Raw genomic sequence first — 7,680 nt, forward strand, 5'->3', positions numbered from 1 at the left:
GAAAGAGGGAGACAAGGAGAGAGAAGAGGGGGAGGGGAGGAAGAGGAGGAAGAAGACAAGGAGAAAGAAAAGGGGAGGGGAAGAAGAGGAGAAAGGAGGAAGAAGAGGAGGAAGACAAGAAGAAGGAAAAGGGGGAGGGGAGGGGAGGAAGAGGAGGAGGAAAAGTGGAGGAAAATGAGAAGGAAGAGGAAGAGGAGAGGGAGGAAGAGGAGGACAAGAAGAGGAAATCAGGTAGGGAATAATCCACACACCTAGCAACTGAACTAAGCCACACATCTGTGTAAGTCAGGGTAGTAGATGGAGGCTGAGGAGAAGCAAGATGCAAGGAGGACAGACAGCACAGTCCCTGACACCTAAGGTGTGGGTACTTTTAAGAGGGAATGCTGGGCACAAAGAGAAGCCCCTTCATGTAAGGTTGAAAAGCAGAGAAGAAAAGATGGTGAAGGCTTCAAGGAGACCAGGAGTGGTGTGAGAATGAGGCTTCGGTCCTGGCTAAGTGGCAACAAACAGGGGAAGAGGCCCTTCTGAAGAGCCAGGACAGAAGTGGGAGGAGCATTTTAGGAAAAATGGCTTTCCAGACAGAACAACGGAAAGTGTGTGCAGAAAAGAGAGTGGCGGCAACGCTGGAAAGAGGACTGCAGATGACAGATGGAGTAGTGGTCTGGCCTAGGTCTTGTAGGCAATGGAGTCCAAGCTGCAGAATCAGTCAGGTGGCCTTGTCCCTACACCACAGTAGGAATCCATTAGAATTCTCTGGTCCATTTGATCTTCCAATTCATGGTGGATAGATCTTAAAAATAGATCACCTCACTCAGTGGGTCCCTCTCTCCTGAACTTACTGAATCAGATGATCAGACCTCTTGTGTTTGGTGCTTTCTATCTGTTTCCTCGAAGGCAGAGTGGGGAGTGTCTGTAAGGTTCCTTCGCTTAAATGTTCATCATTTCTTCTCACCAGGCTCCTTTATGAGATTGGAGATGGGCAGCAGAGAGCTCTGCATTGACCAGGGTCTTTCTCTTGGCTAACTGTTCACAGAATGGACACAGAGTACCCAGAGTACCAGAGTAGCTGATCTGCTTTGAGGAAAGTGACCTGACACCTAATCAAAGAGCATGTGACCCAGATGTAAGCCAATTGGAATCTCATAAGCCTCTGGCCAAGGACACGCTCTTGATCCACTCAAAGGTGGTGAAATGCAGTAAGCCCTTGCCTGGAAATGTTCAGCAAAATAGCTTCTTCCCCACCCTGTCCTCCTCCTCTTCTTCTTCCTCCTCCTCTTCCTGTTTCTCTCCAACTCCTCCTCTTACTCCTCATCCTCCTCCTCCAAGTCCAACTCCTCTCCCTCCTCCCCCTCCTCCTCCGACCCTCCCTCCTACTTCTCCAACACCTCCTCCTCCAAGTCCAACTCCTCCCCTTCCTCCTCCTCCTCCCACACCTCCTCCTTCTCCTCCAACACCACCTCCTCCTCCAAGTCTCACTCCTCCCTTTCCTCCTCCTTCTCCTCCAACTCCAACTCCTCTTTCCCTCCCCCTTGGTTGAACTTAGAAACCCCTCACCTTGAGATAATTCCAATTATCCTGCAAACGGAAAGCTTGCTTTATAGTAGGGTCTGAGTTACAAAATTTTAGACCTGACTAAAGTCACATGTGAATCACACCAGGCAGCCCTCTGCTGCTCGCTCACCAGCCGGCAAATCCCCTCTTTTGATTTGCTTGTTAGAGTTGGATTTCTTGTCCACTTGCAACTGAAGGAATTATGACTGTGCTGGGTACAAAGTCCTTCTAAAAAGTCTGCTCCCTCCAGCACCAAGAAAGCAAGAACCTTTAGTCTGCTTCATAAGGAAAATGAATGACATCCAGACAAAATGATTCAGGAGTATTGGAGCAGCTCTTCCCCTAGCTTCCAGTATTCTGCACCTGACCCCATCCCAACTCACCAAAGGCAATAGGCATAGCATTGTGAGGCTTTGTGCCACTAGATAGGGTGACATTTGCTGCCAGCTGCTCAGTAACCAAGCCAAAGGCTCTTGTTTGTAGGGACCACTTCTGCTCCCAGCTGTCTTACATAGGTCTAAATGCTGGCTGCGCCTGCCTTGTGACTCACTACAAACTTAGTGGCTTCGGTTTAGGACACAATTGTGTAGGATCGCTGCCTTTTAAAATCTTGTTATGTATTTCCTTCTTCAGAATACACAGCTGGCAGAGAGTTCTTCAATTCCACCTAAGCTCGTCTCTTAGACCTAAGAAAACTCAAATCTGAAGAATAACAACCAAGGTGCCCCATTACCCTGTGGAGCCAGACCCCCCCACCCCCAAAATCTAGCTTTATAAATAAAGTTTTATTGGCATAGAGCCATGCCTGTGGATTTCTGTAGCATCTGTGGCCACCTTCAGGCAACAAGGGCTGACACTTGGTAGTTTCTTAACTGCATAGTCTACAAAGCTGAAAATACATGCTGTGGTCCTTTATAGAAAATGTTGTCCCCTCCTTCTCTTGATCTAGTTGCCTGAGTCCCCGAGTGTTGAGTTTATTTAAGACAGTGTTTCAAGCACTTGCTGTGAACAGAGCTTTGGACAATTAAAGATCTTCAAAGACATTAAACCCACTGCCCAAACTGTTCGAACTCAACTGGCACCTTTTCTAGCCTGTCATCTACTCTTCCACTAGAAATGGGAGTTTAAAACTAAAAGTCCACTTATTTAAAGTACCTTCTATATCCCAGAAACTGCCCTGGGCCTTGGGATTCTATCACTAAGTCAAAAGCCTAAGAATCCAAGTGTTTGTGAAATATACACTCCCCCCTGGGCAGAGGTGGATGAAGAGAGCATTCTTCACCTCTGACCCCAAGACAAATTGTAGCCCAAGCTGACAGAGCTTCTGATGGCAGAGTTGGGTCTCCAATGCAACTCACTAAATGCAAGTGTTTCTGGGTGTGCTTTCGTGTCGTCACAGAGGAGCACATGGTTTCAACGGCTCTCCATCTCCTTCAGTTCCATATCTCTATTTCTTACAAAAACCAGGCAGGTTCATCAGAGAGCCAGCAGGCCCCCATCAGAGTGAAAAGGCTAACCTCTGCCACTTTCGCCCAAGTGTCCTCTTAAGAGCAGACACCAAGGCCAGAAACGAAACGTCAGGTCCCAGCTCCATGGGCCCAAGGGATATCTGGTTATTTTGGTTGTTTTTGTTTTTCGAGACAGGGTTTCTCTCTGTAGCCCTGGCTGTCCTGGAACTCACTCAGTAGACCAGGCTATCCTTGAACTCAGAAATCCACCTGCCTCTGCCTCCTGAGTACTGGGATTAAAGGCGTGCACCACCACACCCCTATCTGGTTATTTAAGCGAATTTCTGTCAGGTTTAAAATGTGCAAATCACATACAAATCACTACTTTCCTACAAGACCACAGAGCAGCAGCAATTGAGTTTTGTTTGTTTATTTGTTTGTTTGTTTGTTTGTTTTTAAAATTTCTATGGCCCGGGTAAAGAAGAATAATAGGGAGGAAGAGGAAGACCTGAAAAAGGCAAGACCAATCCACGTCATAAGCAGACAGGGGAGTCTTGGGGATTACCCTTTCTGCTCTGCTTTCAGGCTGAGGCCCCTCTTCTCTCTGCAGATCCCCCTCTTCTTCTCTCTGCAGACCCCCTCAAGGAGAGTTAGACGAGGGGTGGGTGCCTATGAACCCAGAACTCTTTGAGAAGTCTCCTGTTAAGCCAATGTCTGTAATCCCAACATGTGGAGACTGAGGCAGATCAATGCCAGCCCAGGCCACAGTGAAATTCTGTCTCAACACTCTAGAGAAATGAGGGGTGGGGTGGGAAATTTGGTATTTGAACTACAATTTTAGTTCATTTTAATTATGAAGGTTGTTCTAAGAAGCTTCCCTACCCAAACTCTTGCTTTCTTCCAAAGTTCTGCTCTGTGGAAACCACTTTCTGAAGACCTAAAATGACTCTGTTCTGTGTACTCTGAGGGTTTTAGTGAATCCTGTAAATTCCCTTAAAATAGTATCTGAACTGAAGGAAAATTACCTGTGAATATTTATTATTCTCAGGCTAAACTCAATAGCAAATTGCCTTAGAGAAATTTATGACTGAACTCTTTCCTGATACATTGAAGGACTTCCCTGACACCTGGCAAACATCACTAGAACTCAGCCACTGAGATCTTAAGGGATCATTGGGGCTGAGATTCACATCTGTGGAGTATCAGACATTTCAAAAGCGTCCATCCTTATTTAGGAGCAAGAGAAGAGAGATTTGATCATGGAACCAGACTCTCACGAGAGTCTATAGTGTGTGCAGTCATCATTCAACAAATCCTTGAGTTTCACATGGGAGTCCTAGTCTAGATGATCAGGAATGAAGGAGTCAATCAGGTCCCTGTCCTAAAGCTTAGAAACAAGTCCACTAAAGCATTTGCAACTCAAATATACATATAATAAATATGTTACTTATTATATTTATTATATATACTATATATTAATATATAATTTTAGAAAATGATAAACGCTACTAAGACTAAACACAACTAAAGTGAACGGAGTGTGGGAAAAGAGTTAGATGGGTCTGGGTGTTCTTGGGGAGCGAGGATGAGCATCACAAGGAAGACTCCAGTGGGAATGGATTTGTGGGATAAAGAGAAGAATAGATCAGAGCAACAGGGACCCTTGGAATGCGCACAGTGTGGGGCAAGGGGCTTGCATGTCATGAAAGGGATGTTGATTCTATTCTAAACAAGCCACACAGTAGGGAAATCTGAGCAGAGACTAGCTGTGACTCTAACTGCTCTCTGGGGAAAACTCTAGGAAACAGATCAGGAGAAGGGAGAACAAAAGTAAAGAAGTCAGTGGTAAGACCATCCTCAGAGTGACACGGACCTGGAGCAGAAGCTGCTGGCTGCTGTCCTGTCTGCCTGTGAGCCTCTGTCCCTAGCCCCTAAGCAAAATGGCAACCTATAGTGGGTACTTGGTAAACAGTGAATGGACAGAGGAATACAGTCCTGACCCAGGGCACTCATGGCTCCCACGAAAGGCAAAGACATAGCTCCTTTAGCTGTGACTAAAATGGGTGGTGATCAGGGTGGATGTTTGCAGGAGGATTGATGTGGAAGGTGTCTTTTCCCGGCAGAGCCCTGGAGGAAGCCAGACTACAGCTGGGACTTGCAGAGACTCTCAGGTGTCCGATGGGAAGAACTGTTAAGGGACAGAAAGGGGCAATCTGGTGGAGCACTCTGGCCATTGAACTGACATCCCAAGAGATGAGACGTCCCGTCTTTATTCGGGACTCAAGCTTGCCCCTTGTCTCTAACCAGATGCCTGCAGAACATTCTCTTTGGCTCCCTTTAAGCATACTCAGAGATTCCTTTCAGTTCCTTTTGCTGTTGGTTGTGCTGTAGACAGGGATGGGCCCCGCTACCCTCCACACCCTGGGACTATCCATCCGGAAGTACTGAGTCAACAGCCCTTGCTCAGAATCTACCTCAGTCTTTTCCCACACCTCAGAGAAACTGGTCCCAGGAATGAGGTGGGGCAGCAGGAAGAGAGGGCTAGGTGTGTGCCTGCAGATCTCGGGGATGGGAGGGAACTGGGATCAGAAGCCTGGGCTGTTTACTTGCACAGGGATGCCTAGAGAGCCTGCAGCACACCTTTGTGGATTTCAGCCCAAGAGTCTAGCTGTGTAAGTCTGAGATCTGGAGGATCCATGTTTCTCATCAGCTCCCAGGGAAGCAGAGCCCTCCAGGATCACCCTTCAGGAATACTATTCCATAGAAAAACCACAAGAGGTTTTCAGGAGAAAAAAAAAATTAGCCATGATTTATAGAATGCCCAGCCCCAGGCTAAGGGAGTTGTGTTGAATAATCTCTCTTTAATCCTCACGCAGCCCTAGATTGTGAGTATTTAAACAGATAAGACGTAGGAAGACTGAAAAACTCGCTTAAAGTATATAACTTAAGAGTGATCCTTGACCTAACAACCTGACTCTACTGCCTGAACTATAAAGAGAATTTTCAAGGGGATGAATTGGCAAGGTCTGCTTCTGGTCCATTATCAGTGACAGCTAGTGGAAGAATCAAGGACTTCCTAGCACAGCTGAGCGCCCAAACATTCAGCGGCAAAGGAGGTGCCTGCAGCCATAACTAGATCCAGTAGAATCACAGGGTCCTTCAACGTCTGCAGACTAATAATAATCTTAGAAAAAAATTAAAGGGTCAGGTAACACACATGTCCAGCTTGAGGGTAACCCTGGATTCAGCCTCCGAGACTACCAAAACGTATGTGCATGTGTGTGTGTGTGTGCACACATACATAATTTCATTTTTAAGTTTTAAACAGGAGTCTGAAAGGCATGGTAGCAAATACCTATGACCCCAGCACATAGGAAACGAAGGCAACAAGATCAAGTGTTAGATGCCAGCTGGGCTACATTCTGTCTCAAAGGATGGACACACACACACACACACACCCCACAGGATATAATGACGTAAACATGTAATCCCAGCACTAGGAGATAGAGGCTGAAAGACCAGAAGTTAAAGATCATCTTTGGCCATCGAGCAAGGTTGAAGTCAGCCTGGACTACAAGAGGCTCTGTTTGTGTTTATTTTCTCTTTTAAAGCCCCTCAAAATGCATAAACAATAAATAAATAGAATTGAGGAGCCTGTCTGTCTCTCCCCCATTAAGAACACATAGAAACAGCCATCTGTGAGGAATATGCCATCACCACGATCGAATCTTCAGATACCTTGCCCCTGGTTCTTTGTCTTCGTTGCCTTAAATTCTGTTGTTTACCAGCTTATTATTTAAAAAACAACAACAACAAAAACCTATCACAACATAAAGGAGTGTAACTGTTGGTATCAGGACCTCCAAAACCAGTGACATCACGTAAGCAGGGCCTGCAGGCCTGATGCCAAGACAACAGCCACCATATTCCCAGAATCCACTTGGCTCACCTCCCACCTTTACCTGTGTTACGTCATCACTCATATATAAAAAAAGGCCCCCTGATTGCTCTCTCTCTCTCCCCTTCTCTTTCCGCCACCACCTTGCCCCTCTTTCTCCCAATAAACCTCATGTAGAACTGTTTGGCCTGGTGTCATCCTTCTGAAGCCGCGAGGCATTCAAGATCATAACAGTAACAGTCTTACTACCTTCATTTATCTAAAGTCTCTGCGTTTTAGTATAAAATCTTTCCCGAAACAAATGAACAAAAAAACCTCTATCATGTCTCCTCTTCTCCCACCCAGTAACCTAACACTCTCGGTGCTGCTCTGCCCAAGATAAGGGGCAACTGCATTAACGATTGGCCTAGCGAGACATGACTGCTGGCGGAGTAGTGGCACACACACCACTGGAGTAAACAACCACTTCCTGTTTGGATTTGAGTCCCACTCTACAAGATGAAGCCCTTACCTGACACCATTATTAGGCCAAGAATGGTGCTTAGACGGGTCATAGGCCCTAAGGGAAAACTACTGCAATCATGATGCTAAGTGGACACAGTACTAAATTGAATCCCATTGACTTATCCCATAGATCAACCCTCATCTGAGAAACTTCTATTTGCAGTAGATGATAATTAATACAATGACTCACACCTAGCTAGAGTGCACAGAATATGAAAGTACAGCATGTTTAGTCGTAAAGGAAATATATATATATATATATATATATATATATATATA

At 45.8% G+C, this 7,680-nt stretch overlaps 1 long non-coding RNA gene across 3 annotated transcripts in view; it reads right to left on the reverse strand.

The window, feature by feature from the left end:
- Positions 1-7,680, reverse strand: part of LOC115032940 — a 34,750-nt gene that overhangs the window by 26,039 nt on the left and 1,031 nt on the right. The window contains exon 1 of one of the 3 annotated variants that reach the window (XR_003838594.1): positions 840-1,185. The exons of the other annotated variants lie outside the window; for them this stretch is intronic. This is a non-coding gene — a long non-coding RNA (uncharacterized LOC115032940). Of the gene's footprint in view, positions 1-839; positions 1,186-7,680 lie in introns of those variants that run through there. 3 annotated transcript variants of the gene reach the window in all.

The sequence above is a fragment of the Mus caroli genome, chromosome 13 (assembly GCF_900094665.2).
Source record: "Mus caroli chromosome 13, CAROLI_EIJ_v1.1, whole genome shotgun sequence".
NCBI classification, from domain to species: domain Eukaryota; kingdom Metazoa; phylum Chordata; class Mammalia; order Rodentia; family Muridae; genus Mus; species Mus caroli.